Source organism: Diuraphis noxia, unplaced genomic scaffold, assembly GCF_037042655.1.
Source record: "Diuraphis noxia isolate RWA-SAM2 unplaced genomic scaffold, SU_Dnox_SAM2 contig0002, whole genome shotgun sequence".
Classification (NCBI taxonomy): Eukaryota; Metazoa; Arthropoda; class Insecta; order Hemiptera; family Aphididae; genus Diuraphis; species Diuraphis noxia.
Window position 1 is genome coordinate 81,368,923 of NW_028301712.1, and position 19,448 is coordinate 81,388,370.

Here is a 19,448-nt window from a genome sequence, read left to right on the forward strand (position 1 = left end):
TGTAATAACAATATTTTAATATGATTTCATAAAATTATGATAATGTAATATCTCCACGCTGGTACACACATATTGTCGTATTGACACTAAAGAGTATAGGTTTTAATCTAATAATTAAATAAAACTTAAAAGAAATATAAACAGATAACGTGGTTATACCTATTGTTGGGTGGTCAAAAGCAAACAGCATATTTATAATATTGTAATATTGTTCACGAAAACTACATTTGAAATTTAAAAATATTTTACGTTTGTTAAGGTGAAATATGACTTTTTCAAACTCAGTTTTTATAATGTTATATCATTGGCGTAGATAAGTTCAAAGAATTAGTATCATTTTAAACATCTAAAAATCGCGTAATATTTTTTCTTTCTCCTGAAAGAAACCATTATTATAATAATCGATTGTAATGCTCACGAGTCACGGACCACTGTAAATCTGTTCAATTTTAATTATAGTTATAAGTATCATATAGTCCCATATTTAATCTTTAACGCAGTCCATGAAACTGTCGATGGGAAACAAATTCAAATCTCATACAAATGTAAGTATATTATTATATTTTGATTTGTAGCTAATGTTGTATTTGGTTCCATCAAAGCAAATCAGTTATTTTTTTGTAATTTTATTTTACGATACAGCATAATATACTATAATGTATTAATGGAATACATGTTCCATCTATTATATTTAATTTATGTTGTTGTGATAATGACATATTATATTATAAACTTCCTAATACCAGACCAGTTTCCTATGGTAACTTATCATGTTTGACATGCTATTATATATTTATCGTGGAGCACCTATACTGTTTCACTGATCAATTATATTATATGTGTCAACTATATATAATATGAAACGCAAATTTAAATTGCTTCCTTGACTTTGAAGGTATAGATTTGTTTTTTCTCAACCGATTTTTACAATAAAATATTCTGTTATTTAAATGTACCTATAACTCGTGTTTTAATACACACCGATGTATTTTACACCGCTAAAAACGTTTAAAAAAATACTTAGAAGTACCTATAAGGCTATAAAAGGTATTTATCTTTGGTATTAAATTTTTAGTACCTATAAGTATATTTATGATAGTAAATACCCAGTAATTATAGTATTAGACATAAATCGAATACAAATACACAAGTACGTCCTGTGGTTTGGCCTACTATATTACTTATATTACTATAGGGTGATTCAATTTACCATGCTCGCCCTTATTTTATCGTTTAGTTATACATCACACAAGAATATAACAAATGAATGTTGAATGTTAAGATGATACGATATAAAATATATTTTGTAATAATATGTAACATTTAATTCAATAATCCATTATATATTCAGTCAACTTTTACAATAAAATATTTATGATAGTATATTATGAATACCTACTAAATTGAAAACATTGTCAGTAGAGTGATATAAAAAATGGGCCAAAAATAAATATAGATATAATTTTATAAATAATATATGTTTGTATACTTTATAGATACATATTAATTATTGTTTTAAAAACATGAATATTGATATGTTCAAACAACCCTCTTCCTCTATCTTTAAGAGATTTTCAACTACGTCCTTAATGGGCTTAATGTATATTTTATTATTCCAAACAGTTGTATAAGGCTCATAAAATCAGATAAACAAATTGTTACGTGAATTATTATAATTATAAATAGATATCTATTTATTTTTGGAGAAAAATAACAATATTTATAGTTCGTTCTTAGATTAAAATGATAGTTACAAGCTAGAAGCTATGTACATGTTATTTTATTACCTACATGGATTTAATAATGTAATATAGGTATTGGATGACAAAAATCAAAAAAAATCTATTCGATTCAACACGATTCTAATCTTCATTGATTAGAAATATAAGAATTGTGAATTATTAGTGTATTTTTCATTTTTATAGAGTATTACTTGTACTCGTGTAACATTTGTATACCGATAAAGAGACAATAAAATATAATATCAGTAAGATATCACTTAGGTACCACAGCTTAGTCCTGGCCATTGTATATGATATAATAATATAGTTGCCAGTGGCGGCACCAGTGGTGGGCCCGGGCTCACCTTAGTCTTGGGCCTCCATGGCCTACCTCAAGATTTAAATTTAAAATAAATCATAATCGGCTATTGAAAATGATCTCATGAACCATGATTTATGAGAATACATGAAAATATCGAGCTCGGAATGGCATCACTATTGTTTTTGCATTATATACCAAGTCCACATAATAGCCCCCCCCCCCAAAAAAAAAAAAAAAAAAAGTTGGCCTCAGCCTGACCCAACTGATACTAAGATTCTGACGCCAACACCGATTGCAGTGTACTTGATTAGTGTGAGCCATAATATTGTAACATGGTCGACGTCACAACTGGCAACAGACGCAGTGCGGGTTATATTATTGTTATTATTATTATTATATTATTACGTGATAGTGACGGATAATAAGAAAACGTTGCTCCAAAAAAGAGGAACCGTGGGAATATTAAAATGCTACTATAATTAATTAGGGCGATGATTTATACTTTTTAATAACAGCGTTGTTTTCCAAAAATGTAATATATATATATATATATATATATATATATATATTATATATTATATATTGTTATTAGTCACATAGTATCATTATTATTACATTATGCGGTGCAACAAGCCATAATGCAATCACGGTCCATTGGTCACAATCGATTATTATTTTTCCCGTTGGCCCCGGGGTTGATTTGCGTTTATTTTTACTGCTGCAACAGAATTAGAAACGAAACTAAACACAAATATCACTACGTTATAACAATAATTTATACGTGTTATACTTAAGTGTGTAATAACAATAATACCAGCTAAGACTGTTAATGTAAATAATTTATATATATTATATACATTTGGTACCTACATATATTTGGAATAGGTCTCCTCCAATGTGTTCTAATTAAATCGAGAATATCACTATATTTGCTTTGTGCACGAACGCGTCTATTATTTCATTGCCCACGGTGAGAATGTGTCTGCAATACATAAAAAAATAATTATGGCAACCCGTTGATTATTTTTATTTTTATTTTTTTGTACAACAGTAGGTATAATGCCAGTAACTTCTTTTTTTTTTGTCACATTGTCCTAGTAATATTGTCACAATATTGTGGTGTTAAGTACCTACGCAAATGAACACACGTCTTGTTTTTGATAATTTCAAAATATCATCGACTTTTACATTTTAATAATTTTTCATAATTTAACTATTCATTTTCGATATATTTTTCCTTTTTAATTTTTACCCTAAGACACATATTTTTATGATATGATGTTTAATGTTCCAAAATGTTGCTCTTTTTTTAGGATTATGAATTAACATACTTATGGCCATATGGGCCACAACTGGGTGTTACAACTATTTAAAAAAATAGACTAGGTACACCTCAATCACTATCTCTCGAAAAAATGTTTATAAATATTTGTATTTTATATTTTTATAACTATATTATTTTCATCTATGGTTATATACTCAATAGATATACATAAAATACCTATGTGTATACACTTTTTATTCATTAAACCTATCAGAGTGTGACTTATATTTTCAAAGAGTTTGATCAGATACATATAGGTAAATTTAATAAGTTTTACTTTAATTTTAAGTAGGTATTATTTATTTTTTTACTTCTAGTAGGTAAAATAATATAATAATTATCGAATTAATGAACATTATAGAAAATCAATTTTATTGCATTCAGGCAAATAAAAATGCATATAGATAGGTATAGTAGGTGACTACCTATAATGTGCTTTGGGCAACATATTTAACATGGTTTTCTATACATGTAAATAATGCTCTTGAGTGAGGGACATTTTTTAATAGTTGAGTAGGTACATTTTAAAGTGTTATTTTATCTTCAGCAAACCGTAAAAATAAATACACATCACATTAAATAATTGCAGCACGTTCCGTTATTATATTCAGGAACATGTGATGTCGCAGTAGCATATGCCTTATCGGTATGTATCTATATATGAATACCATAATATCATTATTATGTATGTATAGGGCACACTTTCCGTCTACGTGTAAAATATTGACGATTCGTTTCGAGTATTAATTTTTAATTATTTCTGCACCGTCCTAGCCGTTCGAATCGCGTGATGATACGTCATACCTGCACAATATACTTACGTATAATATTAAATATTTATACATTATATAGCTATATATAAAACTATGTATGATTTAACACGTGACAGAACACTTTTTTTCAATTCATATAAATCAGTACTAGAAAACGAAGTCACCATATTATCTCAACACCCATCAGCATAAAAACTCATAAAGATAAATCCTCAGCAATGGCCAATATTATCTACCGCAAAATAAATAAAGCATAGCAGAAATTTTGGAATTAAGAACCACATTTGGTCAAATAAATCAAAAAAAAAAAATCAAAATTTCCCTTTATTTTATAGAGAAGAGATGAAGTTATAATCACCGGAGTCGGAATAGGATACACGCATTATTAACCCACTTCTTCCTCATCACCGATGAACCGACCCCACACATGCAACACATGCGAAGAAAATCGTACGATCAATCATAATGCGACCAAATGCCAAAAATATACAGAAGCACAAAAAATCTTTATTAACACCCAACCTCACTCTGACACACCCCTGACAAAGACGGAAGCAATGTAGTATTTTTTTTTTTTTATAAAATAAATTTTAGTAAACATTTTAAATAATGTTATTTTGCTCTACTTATAACCTGTATCTAATCTAAATGTAGGCTAATAACTTAACCTGTCGAAGCCTTGACATATAATAAAAAAGTATGTTATATGCATGATGTAGGTATATACACGCAGTAGGTACCTATATGGCGCGAAAGACGCGAGAAAGCGCAACCCTATAGTATGTCCATAGCTCGTGGATTACAATAATTCATAAACTTTTGAAGAATTCTCTATACGATCCTTGATATTATCACACATTATACGTTGGTCGTAGTTTTTATTTTATCATATTTTACAATTTTTTTTTGAGACTTTTATACGACCGCGTCTTAAAACTGTTTCTATTTGCCGCATTGATTATTATAACACATTTTATGACATTCGTCTCACGTGCATGAATCAACAAGAACTTTTTTTAAGTTTAGTACCCATTACTTGGAATCAAAACCTCGATAATTCGAAACTCCAATAGTAAACCATGATCCGTAGGTTGAAATTTTTGAAATTGCGTTGTTTTTTTCATTAGTCTGAAATATTTTATGTCCGACTTATGCTTCTTTACATATAGTATTATTATACACATACAGTAAGTTTACAGTTTTAGACTTGTACAGTATTTTCGTCTGCCTGCGGCCAATCCGCTATACACGCGTGTATATATTACATATTATTATATAGGTGTACGCAGTTAGCACTCGCACTACACACATACATTGTATGATATTATAAACGTCGGTGATTAGCTCACGGGTATGGTATTACGGTGTTTATTTCAACAAAGTAAATTGTTTCAACGCATTTATATTTTATACGTAGCGCTCGATTTAATACTTTCCCGACAAATTTTTACTCACACTATTTACCACCGATATCGTATGCCCCTCTTTTACCTCTCGAACAGTGTATATATGTATATGTGTGTGTGTGTGTGTGTGTGTGTGTGTGTGTGTGTGTGTGTGTGTGTGTGTGTGTGTGTGTGTGTGTGTGTGTGTGTGTGTGTGTGTGTGTGTGTGTGTAGGTAAATTCGTAATGGAGAACGTATAAGTATACCTATATACAATGACGTGTATAAAAAATTATACAGTGTTCGTTTACTATTCAGTGTGATTGTCTATAATCGTCGCATATATTTATAGTATTACGTAAAATCGCAGTTTTAGTTGATAATAATATTTCAGTCACGTATCGGATACATGTTTTTTTAGACGCAGGGCGTGAGGGGTATTTCTTTTTAATTTTCATATCCATACGGTGCGGCTCGTAACGTAGTATAGATGGATTCATAATAATATTAGCACTGCAGGTTTATAAATGTATATTGTACTACATATTATGTTGTACTACATGTACGAAGTATTCGTTCCATTGTGATGAAACGGTTTCTGAACGATAGCTATCACGACTACGATACTATTGTTTTATCGGTGAGATAAAATTAGCCTCGTGGCGAGACGTTTTTTTTTTTTACGTCTTCCATAGGTACCTATCTATATATTATTATGTCGTATATTACCTACATGCGTATACCTTCACATATTGACTATTATTATTTTCCATATTTTGTGTTAACCATGTAGTATACGATGCTTCGATTTTGTTATGGGTTTATGCGACAAAAATAATTATTCACACGAAATTCAATTAAAAAAATAATAATAATAAACGCAGCTATTAAAGTCGCCACGCGCACATACTGAGTTTCATTATTGGAGACGTGCGTCGACAAATATATAATTTATAATATATTATTAAAAATACGATTTCGTTTATTATGATGTGTGTATACTGCAGCGGATGTGTACCAATACACATAATATATAATAATATTATAATGATAAATACGCCCGTGCGCCCACAGTAGTTATTTGGAACTTCTCTCCGATTCGGTCTTTTCATCCTAGTCGAACAATGTGAATTATGTAGTATGTAAACATTATTTTTTATTCTTTCACAGCCCACACTTGCGTAGATGTGTGTACATATTTTCATGTAGGTATGTTTCGACGAAGTGATTCTGCCGGCACAATATCGAAGGCGTATAAAGTGCAAATCGATAAATGAATAAGAAATAATATTAATCATTTTGAAGCCATCGCGCGTTACAATTTCATTATGTTGGCGAATTTGTATAATCGTCAAGAATACATTTATACTATAATGTAATAATGTTCGTTTTAGTGTAGTAAATATTCAATGAATACTCATTCATTGATTAAAATATTATGCTGGAATATTAAACCGAGCATACTCAGTATAAAATAAATATATCATTAACTACATATAAGTGAAATTAAAGCGTTTCAGGTTTAAATCATTTTTCAATTTTTGTTCGATTCTGTTTGAAAAAAAAAAAAAATATTTTATCTTTAGAACATTGTACTGATTATAATTTATAATAAATGTTATAACTTAAAACATAAAGTATGGCGAAGGAAATATATATATATATATATATATATACCTATATATTATAAATTTTTATTTTATTTTATAAACAATAATGTCCTTAGCAACTTTTTATTTGATACTTTAATACTATAAACTTGGAAAGAAAAAAAATGTAAAAAGTATAATATTTTGACTAGGTCTTTCTTTTCGTTAGAACATATTGTGCATGTAGGAAGTATAATATAAAAATAAAGTTTTCCTTGGATGAACTCGGAATAATATGATGATATCACACATATGTATTATACATATTCCACCGGAGTTTACAGTTCGCATCCAATCGTTTAATAATAAACATTACCGGCTACATTGTTCGACAATGAATGTTTAAATGTGAAATGAAATACCGTTGAACAGGTTATTTTATTTTCATGAATGATGAGCAATTCTTTCGGTTTCATTAATGGCCTGGCCATGTAAATATTTATATCACACAGCATAATCATATACTCATATACGTTTATCGGATATATATCCGTGGGACTTAAACGATTATTTTTTTTCATCTTCCGTTGCCCGAAACCATTGTTGAGAAAATCATTGTTCAATGATCGCAAAACAATGCCATCATCGTAACTCATGGCTATATATATAGTAGAGATTTACGCTATCGGGTAAATTGTAGATTTTGCAAAATAATCGAATTCCGATCAACGCGCACCCGACCTGGCCAAGTCAAGAGGTTGGACGTTTATTATCTCCTATAGCGTCATTTTAGCAATAAGTTAAAAGCTGTATGCCATCATACAGTTATATAGTATAATACTTTCGTTATACCTATTATTTATTATTCCAAAACGTCCGATCGATATGGAATTTATATTTCCTCTTTATCATAATACAACGAAATAATTTGTTTCCGCTGAAATTGTATGTTTCTAATGTGCGTGGAAAATAGTTAAAGTGTAGTTAAGTTATTGCATGAATAATAATAATAAAACAATAATATTTGCCATTAGTTTTAAAGCAATATTCGTTTATTTGTACACAACAGTATAAGTATATATTATACTGCATTTGCTAGTACAACAATAACAATACCAATGTATTATATTTCATTATCTCAATGAGTTTCTAATACGGAATATTTTTAAAAATGTAAGTACGTATAATAGAACTATAAAGTACATTATGAACAATTTAATAGTCAGTATAATGATAATATCAGAGATGCCGTTAGTTTATTAGACCTTTCATAAAATAAATTGTTGCTTCGTCATTGCAGAACATTGAAAAGTAAAGAACATATTATAATAATACCTTGCAACTTCTAACATATATTATTTTTAATTTTTAATTTTATATTTTATGTTTATTGATTTTGATACCAGTACCTAATTCAATGATTCAAATATTTATTTTCAAGTGTTGTATTATTATTATTATTATTATTTTTTTTTTGACTAAAAATGAAATAATTTTCGTCGGAGTTCACGAGCTGAAATTGAACTGTGCTTTGGTGACGATATGAAGATGGCTATGATACATATTCTGTACCTATTCATGCTTTAATGCTGTGGACAAGAAAAAAATTAGCGGCAAAACTATTCTGTTTGTCCAATTAAAATGTTTTGATTTATTTTCGATTTCGTTGAATTATTGATTAAATTTAAGAATTTAATAAAAATTTCGCAATGTTTCAATGTAGCTTCGATTCCATTCACGCGTGATGGTGAAATTGCAGGTACTGTGCGGATTAGCTCACACCTCCCAAGAGGTGCTTGGAATATTTACAATACTTCGAAACCTAAATCGCTAAAAATTGGAAAAATAAAAACATGAACAAACATACAGGGCGATGGCGCAGGTAGTAAACGATAATACTATTTTAGTTACGTATCCTTATACTACACGCGTAGGTATATCATATTACACTATTGCTTCAGATCATAATACTATTTTACTGCGTGGGCGTGTTTGCAGATTCGTAGAGTTCAAAATGTGGTTTGTCCGTGCGCATGGCAAATTATAACAACGACTTACTGCGGTTAGGAAAAAGACACATTACGGTGGAATCTGCCGGAGACGCGCGTCACGTATACGTACGTCGCACGTAGGTATAGGTAGGGACGCGATAATATGCTTATTTTGTATAAGGCATATTATAATCTTATACAGAGACGGTAGCCGCTGCAGGCGGACAGAGCAGACCACGTGGCGGCTGCAGTGGCGTCAGCTGCGGCGGTGGCGGTCAATCTGGGCGTTTACCCACAAGCCATTGGGATCGTCCGCGGTGGGGGAGGCGTGGCCGCGCGCAGTTTTTATTTATTTTTTTTCGTTACTATTTTGGCGAGTCACGAAGGCTACGACGACGATGGACGGACGGACGGACAGACGAACTGATGGACCGCGGTTCACAATCGGAAACTCACACACATCACGCATATAATTATTTAAATATACCAATTAAAAAAAAAAATAATAAATAAATAACGATATTATAATGTCTATTTAATTATACAATTTACACTATAAACGTATAAATAACAGTTAAACAGTATAAAATTACAGTGCGTACAACGACGACGTCTGTACCAACGCGCGCACGTAGGTCTTACTTAGGTAATAGGTACTATATAGGTAATGCTTAATATAAAATAACATAATATAGGTACCTATTTTATACTGCAATATTATTATGTTATTGTTTTGCTCGCGTGCCGCCTTTTTGGCAAACTCACCCTAACTGTGCACGATGTATAACAATAATACCATCATTAGGTACCTATTGTTATTTTATGTATATATATAAAAAAAAATAGATAACGATAAAACAATTATCGACGTGTGGTCGTCGGACTTTGCGAAAAATCTTGTTTAATTATACATTGCAATGTTGCAGTTTATTGTTATATACGCAAAACCAAACATCCCGGAATAAAAACCGGGTACGTCGTACGTGTACAATACCAGCTATATAAAATTATGGGTAGAATAATAATTCTCATGTTATACGGCATCGTACATATTGTATGTTATTATACAGTTGCGTAGGCGACTTTAATGGCTTTTTGTTCTTTTACCGATCCGACCAGATATCGCGTGCAGAAGACACGAGTTTTGACATGGTCCGCGTGCGGTACGTCATAGCCCATTGTTGAAGTCTCCGAGCGCTCGTTGCCGGCATACCTATAATATATAACCAAACATATATACGAGTAGGTAATACAAGTACATAGCACATAGCACATAATATTATAACTTTATATATTATTATACTACCTATACTACCTATACAATATTAAAATACTGTAATAGTAATTGTTTTATATTATTATTGTTATATACGAGCCTAGGTTAGGCTATAGATATGGTAAAATAAGGCACGTTTATATATACTCATATATAATAACCCTTAAAACTTATACATATTGCCATATTCTATGTATCTATACTTATAAGCTACCAAGCTAACAATATGTGTATGAGAATCCGACATCGAATTTTCTGTAATATTCACAGTGAATTTATTTTCTTGTATAAACGGTGTTGTTGTATCACCTATAGGCTATAGTACATATTATTATTATAGGTATATATAGGTACTATACCACTCAATAAGTGGTTCTCAATTATTTATTAATTTATATGAACTCAATAGTTTTCCATAAAGTTTGCAAGGTGTTTATCGGAAAATTGAATCCTTTCGATCGGAACGTGATATTTATTATATATATATATATATACTATCAAACTGAAACACTTATATTATAGTCAAACTATGGAGACGTGGCACAACTTAAAACTTGAATTGCATAATATGTTTAAATAGATCTCAATGTATATTTTGTACTCATTTTTTTTTAAATCTAAATAGTTGTATTTTAAGTATAGTATTAGTGTTTATATTTGTAATTTACATTGAAAACGTTTTCAAAGATTATATGCATAATTTATCAATGTCGTATATTGACAAATATTTTTGATACACTTAGAATAATAATAATAATAACCTGTATATATTAGTAGAAATTGTAAGTATAATGAATACTTCATGGAAAGCTATAACATTTATAAATGTATTAATCACTATCGAAAATAACGTTGAGATTTTCGTACAATAAATTGTATTGAACATAATAAAAGTATTACGTATGGTTTGAACTAAAAGTAATTTTTATATTGAAGTTTTTCACTATTTGGCAAATGATTTTGACATGAATGAATATTGAATTAATTATTTTGAGATATAATTTATGATCGAGAATGGAATTGCGCATACTTTTAATGTGGCCCCGGGGTCGGCATATGAAGGATTGACCATTGTGCGTTTAAAAATGTATACTTTTGTTGTTTGATACTATGCAGTAGACGTGTATACGTTGTATATTATGTTTGTAAATAGAAAAATAAGATTGATTGAATTATGTGTCTATGTGTCTGAGAGTGTAGTATTAATTCTGATTAAAAAAAAAAGTTTTCATTTAACATCATAAATAGGTATTAATAATAATGTAGGTACACGTAAAACTAATATTTTTATAGTTTGAGATATTTTAATAAATTGTATTCACATACCTATATACTATATAAAATAATTATTTTATCATAGTGTCATAGTGACACATACAAAAAAGAAAATAGTAATAAATCAGGTATTATATATTATACATTTTATTTAAAACAATATCCGTATACATAAATTACTATATGGTACCTAATGGAAATATGATTGATGATATTTTGAACATAGAGCAATTACTAATTATTTATTTAGTAATCTATAAAAAAAATATAATAATATAAAATTTGTTATTATATATGGTTATAGTGCATGTATTATACTGTATAGGTATAGATATATAGATATTAAGGTATAACCTTATAAAGGTAAATGATATTAAGAACCACAGATGTTATCCAATAAATTATAATTTACATTGTTCGTTATACACAGTCACTAATATATATATATATATACCTGCCTATTAACCTTATGCAGTATCCTATTTATTTTTATTTACCCTATATACAATGATATTTTGTTGGTTGTATTAAACATAATATAATCGGTACAATTAAAGTTTACATATTGTTTCATTTATTTGCTTGGATATATAAAATGATAAATTATATACAAGTATATAACTAGTATAATACCTATATGCTATATTTATTTCATCAGAATTATATGGCAAATTATAAATTATTGTATTAATGTTTACAAGTTATCACTGTTCTGAACGTACACTGGTACCATGGTAAGTTTTTTTTTTTAAATTACATTATACTATGAAGGCAATAAATATCACAATTATTAAATCTCTAACTGACACCAATTTGAACAGTCGTGAGTTATGCAAAGTGAATAAACGATATTTTATGCTTTATTTCGACTGCCCAATAAGGGAATAACGATAATAAGTGGGTAATTCAGTGTTATTAAAGTAGTAATAATCATTCAAGTATCACCTGCATCCGTATGTTATAAAATCAGTGTATTAAAAAATTATATTTACGTATGAACATACTTTAAAGAGCATTTAATTGGATTAAACTCATTATAAAGCGGATAAAACTGAGTTATCAAACCGTTAGTTATAAAAAAAGTCTAAATCTAAAAATATATTGATAGGACAATAAGTACTTATTATATTTAAAAAACAGTTAGAAATCTAGAGGTCAGCTTTTGGGCAATCGTTTCTCTTTGCTAATGTCGACATAGGATTGTATAGTAGGTGTTTCCTATTATTGTTTATACGCAATTTATCTATTTCTTAATTTTTCTAATTAAAAATTAACTCAGAGTAGAACTAAATTAAACTCCGATCTTAAATCTATAATAGTTCTTAATATATTTCTATATTTTTAGAAACATATGCTATATAATAGTACCTACCTACCTACTTACATACGATAACGCAAAATCAGAGTTGCATGATCACTAAATCGCACTTTAGTGACAGGTACTTGGCTTGATAATTAAGTCGAATTAAATTACTAGATCAAGGCATCACCTTCTTTTTAAGCCATCGACGAGGGAGTAACATAATATGTAAATTATCAATAAGGGGATTAAAGTGGTTTTAAATTAAAATTTTATAAATAGAAGAACCACTTTTAAGTTATAAGTTATGATATATAGATTATTCTTTGACTGTTTTAATGAGAGTGGATGTTATTTTTTTTGCTGAGTTCGAAAAGATTAGATTTCCCTTAAATTGGATTAATCCATTAAATGAACATTTATATTACTCAAAGGTTTCAAAATAACCAAAGTGCACTTTAAAAATATTTTGACTGTAATCATTAGCATAATAATAGTTATTATAAGTATTGACCTAACTTACCGAAATATAAGTCATGTTCGTGTATAAACAATTATACATTTATAAATATAATACAAATGTATGTGGTATATTTTATAATCAGTTATTGTTTTATCGTTAACGTTGTATTTTTTAAATAATTTAATACCCATAAGAATAATTATTTAAAACTCAATTGAAAATGTAATTATATACGATTAAAAGATACTATTAACGATTTAATATCGAGTTGTTCATTTATGTTTGTGCATAAAAATTAATCACCTTAACATACATAATGTATCATGGTTAGCATCTCACGACTCCACATATTTTGTCAATCAGTTTATCGATAAATTATTATCTTTAGAGTCTTAGAGACTGTATTATTTCATAATATTAATATTTGATACAATTATAAAACTACTTTAAAATGTGACTAAAATATGCAAACAATTCAACGCCATGAAAAAAAAAACATATCACAATGTAATAACTATAATATACGCATAATAGGAATAGAAATATTACTCTGTCTTTGTGATATCGACAAATTGACGAGTAACAATAGCATCAGATACTTATGAAAATCACGAATGCAAGTTCAAAATCAATTTCAAGAAGAAAAAACTGTTATGTACCTAGGTACCTAATATATGATAATACTATACAACTGTGATCTCCGTGGGTTATTTAGATCGTGCAACGAATAAATTGTTATCTGCTGGTAAATCGACTTTCAGACAGGTTAGGATTTATATAATTTTTGTGTAGCCTGAAAAAAAAACAAAACCACTCCCACATTATATCAAATTATCGAACAATCCTGGCAGAAATGGAAAAAAAGATCCGAATAGAATAATAATAATAAACAAAAAAATCCTTATGTATTTCATGATTTTCTGTATAATTCAAAACACAGTGTAATTATTATGCTGGTTTTGACTAGCGGGCTAGCCGTTATAATTTATTGGACTGCTTTGGATTCATAATAATATTCACAATGAATGTGTGTGTGTCTGTGTGATTGTGTAAAGCGTAAGATGGACCCAACCCGGTCGACTGGCATAATTTTATTTTTAAGTAGGTATACACACGTACTCGTATATACTTATCTCACTAACGAGATTCGTTTTCGACGTAGGTATATACGCCGCAATGAAATAACTTTTCCATCCGATTGCGAGTGTCGTTTTAAACGCTTCGTGTTTTGTAATAATACATATATTTTTTAAACAAAAGTAGCCACGAAAAAACTACTCGAATAAATAATAATTTAAAAAAATGTTATTATTTTTGTTTGATGACATATCTTATCTGCATATTATTATAGTGTGTATAATAATATTTTAAAATACGCGAATGTATAAACGATGAGCTTTTTCCTTTTTTAAAATATTTATTTATTTTTTTATACGGTTAATCGTTTTGATAATATTTACGATGTTTGGTCACCCCTGATATACATGCTCAACTGGCAGATGTAAAACATATTTCTGATACGAATGGTAATATAATTATAATTATAATTATTATTATTACTATTATTTTTATTTATTTATTTATTTTTTTTTTTTGTACACCGTTCATATATTTTGCCCTTTTTTTAATATGCATCCAAAAACTAGATTCATAAATAACATTGGACCACACTAGTATCGGCGATTTTTGCTGTTGATTTAGAGCCACTGAAAATGGCTATCATAAAAAAATCAAGAAAAAAAATGGTGAGTTGTTAGGGGTGGATGATTTTTTATTGTTTTGTTTTACCGCGTTTTTTAATATCTTACGCGCGCATAATTTTTATTTGTTTCGAGGTTTTTTCCTGTTATTGCCTCCGGTGGACACATTGTGTGTGTACGCTAGGTGTATTGTAAAAATTATTAATTTGTGTTCCTGTTTTTTTTTTTTTTAATTTATTATTTTTATTTCGAAAATTAAATTTCCCACCCAAATAACCCGCTGGTTATAACTTCTGCCCGCCTCACTGTTTAGCAAAAACGTATAATTTTACACATTCGATTCGAGTTTGCTGTTTTCGACAGTGTAATAATAATTCAAATTGAAATAATATAAATGTATATTGTATAATACGAATAGCATTTCGTATATTAATTTCATTGAAAATATTGGGTGGCGAAGTATGAACTTATTGAATTACTTGGCCGAATGTGATTTTAAAATTATAAAGATTAGAATAATACAGCTGTTGTAGAAATGATATGTCAAAAAATGCTCTAGGAAATTAATTTAAATATATTTTTAATCGAAATTGGGTTCAAAAAAAAAAAAAAATATTATGTTATATTTTTCTATTTGATGGATACACACTGAATAAGATATTAGATGCATAATAGTGTAATAATAATATAATACATATATTTGCTAAAATTAATAAGAAAAAAAACAGTGTTTCAGTGGAATGTATGATATCATTTTATTTCAATTTATTGATACATTATGCTATGTATATAAGATTAACGTTGCAAAATTATTATCGCTAAAATTGTTCAAAAATAATCGTACATTCGTACCTATATATGTATTATACATTTATATAATATACCCTGCGGGCTGCACGGAATAGGTACTTGACACAGTACTTTTTCAGTGCATTTGCCTTCCAGTGCACTTACCTTCACCATGCCTACACTGAAATATTATAGAGCAGGTACATTTAATAATATAACGCTGTAATGGTTTAATAAAAAAATTTGAATTCGTGTAAATATTATAAAAGTCATTTTGCTTGTGCAACTGTAGATATAACTTAACCATAATGCCATTAGTTAATAATCGCGTATATATAATGTTATATTAAATATTATAAACTAAATGCTAAGGTACTAAGTATTCTTTAAGTAAATCTATAAAGATATAGGTACTTATACGTTTGTAATTCTGATCGAATAAGTTTTATTAATATGAACGTGTGTATATAACCGTGATTTTTCAAACCTTATTTTCAAATGTGTTATTAATTAATTATTATCAATACCTACCTTCAAATAGTATAATTTAGCATAATGTACACAATATTTAAATACGTATAAAAAAGTATCCACGGACAGCAAAGCGATTGAAATCAATGAATCCGTTCATAACACTGACATTTTTTTTAATTATTGGTTTACGTGTAGTTAGGAAATTATAAATATCAATATCATATCATGAAATAATTTATAATAATGGAATTTACTTTTTTGAAAATTGTTTTTCCCTATTTTAATAATCATTATTTAAAAATCAATCAGTACCTAGTTACGATGTTCACATAATGACATGTCATAATTATAAATTATTTTGTAGATGTAGATATTTTGAATATTGTGAAAAAGTTAAAGAGCCATCTGAAAAATTAAAATCGGGATTACTTAAATAGGGATTTTTTAATTGGCCTAATTGATACCATAGGAATCTAAATTCTAAAACTTTTATTTAAAATTATATTTACAATATTTCCGATTAAATTGCACAACTGAATATTATAGTAAATTTCACACCATTACAAACAAAAGTAGCAGCATATTATGATGTCAGATCATTCGACAGTTAACGCACATAGATACAATATATATATTTTATATACATAATAGTTAGTTAGTTAATACATTTATAAGTTATACAAATATACTGTTATATATTTAAATCCATATAAAATATGTAAAAATAGATTTACTTAGTGACGTCATGTGCCCTATGTTATAAAGTCTTATAAATACAGTCACAAATAATTAAATTATTTATCAAATTTTATTATTATCCACGTCTAGTATTGGTACTATTATTAATATCGTTAAATTGTTAATTTAATGAATATTTAATGATATATTATTAATCAACCAAAAACATATTATAATAATACGAACACACTTTCTACATTAATATTTTAATTAGTTTACAAGGACATTATCACAATAAAACTCGCAAGCTGAAAGACATGCATTACTTTTCATATCATATTAACTGTTTTTAACACCATTACTGAGTATTTCTCTCTGTCTGTTTGAACAGACAATCTGTTTTTGAGTCCCACGCGGAATTTCGAAACGCGTTTTTATTTTTATTGTTCTTATTTATTCAAAACTTATTAACCGTTGCATTTGAAACTATAAGGCACCCAACACTCAGGAGTATACATAATAAACATAGTCACATTCCATTAATATTTAAAAAAAAAAAACAAAAACACACTGATTCCCATTGTCATGCATTCGTCTCGACTGGCATTAGTCACTTGGAAATTTAATTTCCATGGTATAGGTCACATGGGCGCGCGTATGTTATATGTATGTATATAATATTGTCTCTTTAAATCAGAAATACATTAATCATAAAGTTCAAAAACAGTCTTGACACTAACCTAGTCGGCCCACAGTATGCCGGAGAATTCAATTGTACCTACGACATTTTAAATACCAATTTTGTTTTTTTTCTGATAGAAATTTTACCATTTTCTTGAAATTGAAAACGAATCTGATATTTGACGTACCGGGTATCTGACCAATTGTATTTTATATGTGACTTATGTGTATAATTTTAAAAATGGTTTCCAATCAAACAATAAAATATAAAACCAGCAAACGCGTGATTGATAAATTGTCGGTTTATACCTATACCTATTTTATATTATGTTTGTTTGAATCAATATTTTATTTAACAATTTTTATTGCTATATTTTTCTTTGTATATGCATATACATATTTTAAATGGTAGCATTGATAGTCCAGAATTGTTGAAAAAATAATATCATTAAAATATGTGCGCTTTGTTAACACTCACCGTATTATAGGTCAAATTTTTATTGATCATCGAATGAACAATCGTACTATACAAATAGTCCCTTCATATATGATATAAAAAATAGTTATTGTAACGAGTCATAATATTATATAGTTTGATTTTTGGGATAATATAAAAAATATAAGTCAAAATGATGTACTCAAAAATGATAAACCGTTACGTATTTATCGCTATGTCAATTTACTATGTTTTGTTTTCCACTTGCAACCATCAGAATATCTGGTCGATGATCCACTCGACATTTTCAAAGTTTCTAGCATACTTACAGGCTGTGGAATGCTAGAGTCTCAATAACAGAGATAAGGATACTATTATAATATTAGCTATTGAGTAGGAAGAGGATTACGAAGTGACATTATTAGGTACCTATATACAATATACATGTTATTATAAAATGCACACGCGTGCAACAAATATATATAGGTACACCTGCGGCAGATCGGATGTTGCAGTGATCCAAGGTAATGTATCTGTGCGAAACGTGACAAAACGTGTCACGGTAATTTTAATGGTCGTCACCCACGTGGATATAGGTAGGTACGCCGTTTGTTCGAGTGACGGAAACGGGTCGTAGAACCGTGTATACGACTAAATAAACTAGTCTTGTAGTTGTGCATATACACAGCGTACGAATGTATAAATAATAATAAATGTGCTTGCCTGCACCGGGTGTCAATGAACAGTGCACTTCTATAGTGCACTAGCGATATAATTCACGATCTCGGTGACTGAGGTCGTTTTCAAAGAGAGACAACCGCCCGGTGCATTACATATTATGCTGCACATACTATTATGCGCGCGTTTACTGATGTAAAATATTATATTTAAAATACGGCGAGATTTAAATCGTAAATCGTGAAACTCGCGCAAAAGAATTTCACTGACAAAAAGGTGCCCTAATTTAAATCATGGAAACATCTCGGAAGTCAGAGTGGAAATAATAAATCAATACCTAAATATAATTATATCCATAAAGGATCGTGGGCAGTTAAGTGTATTCAATTTGGTATAATTGGTATCCACTAAAATATGTATATCACAGTAATAATATAATATTGTAAATGTATTACGGCATATTTTAATATAACCCACAAGAGGGATTTTGATCAAATCATATTTGATTGGTTTTAATTAATCATAATTACTAATAATTTTAAAAGATTTATTTGTCAAAGAATACGTCTGCAGATTTCAAAAACTTTAATAGT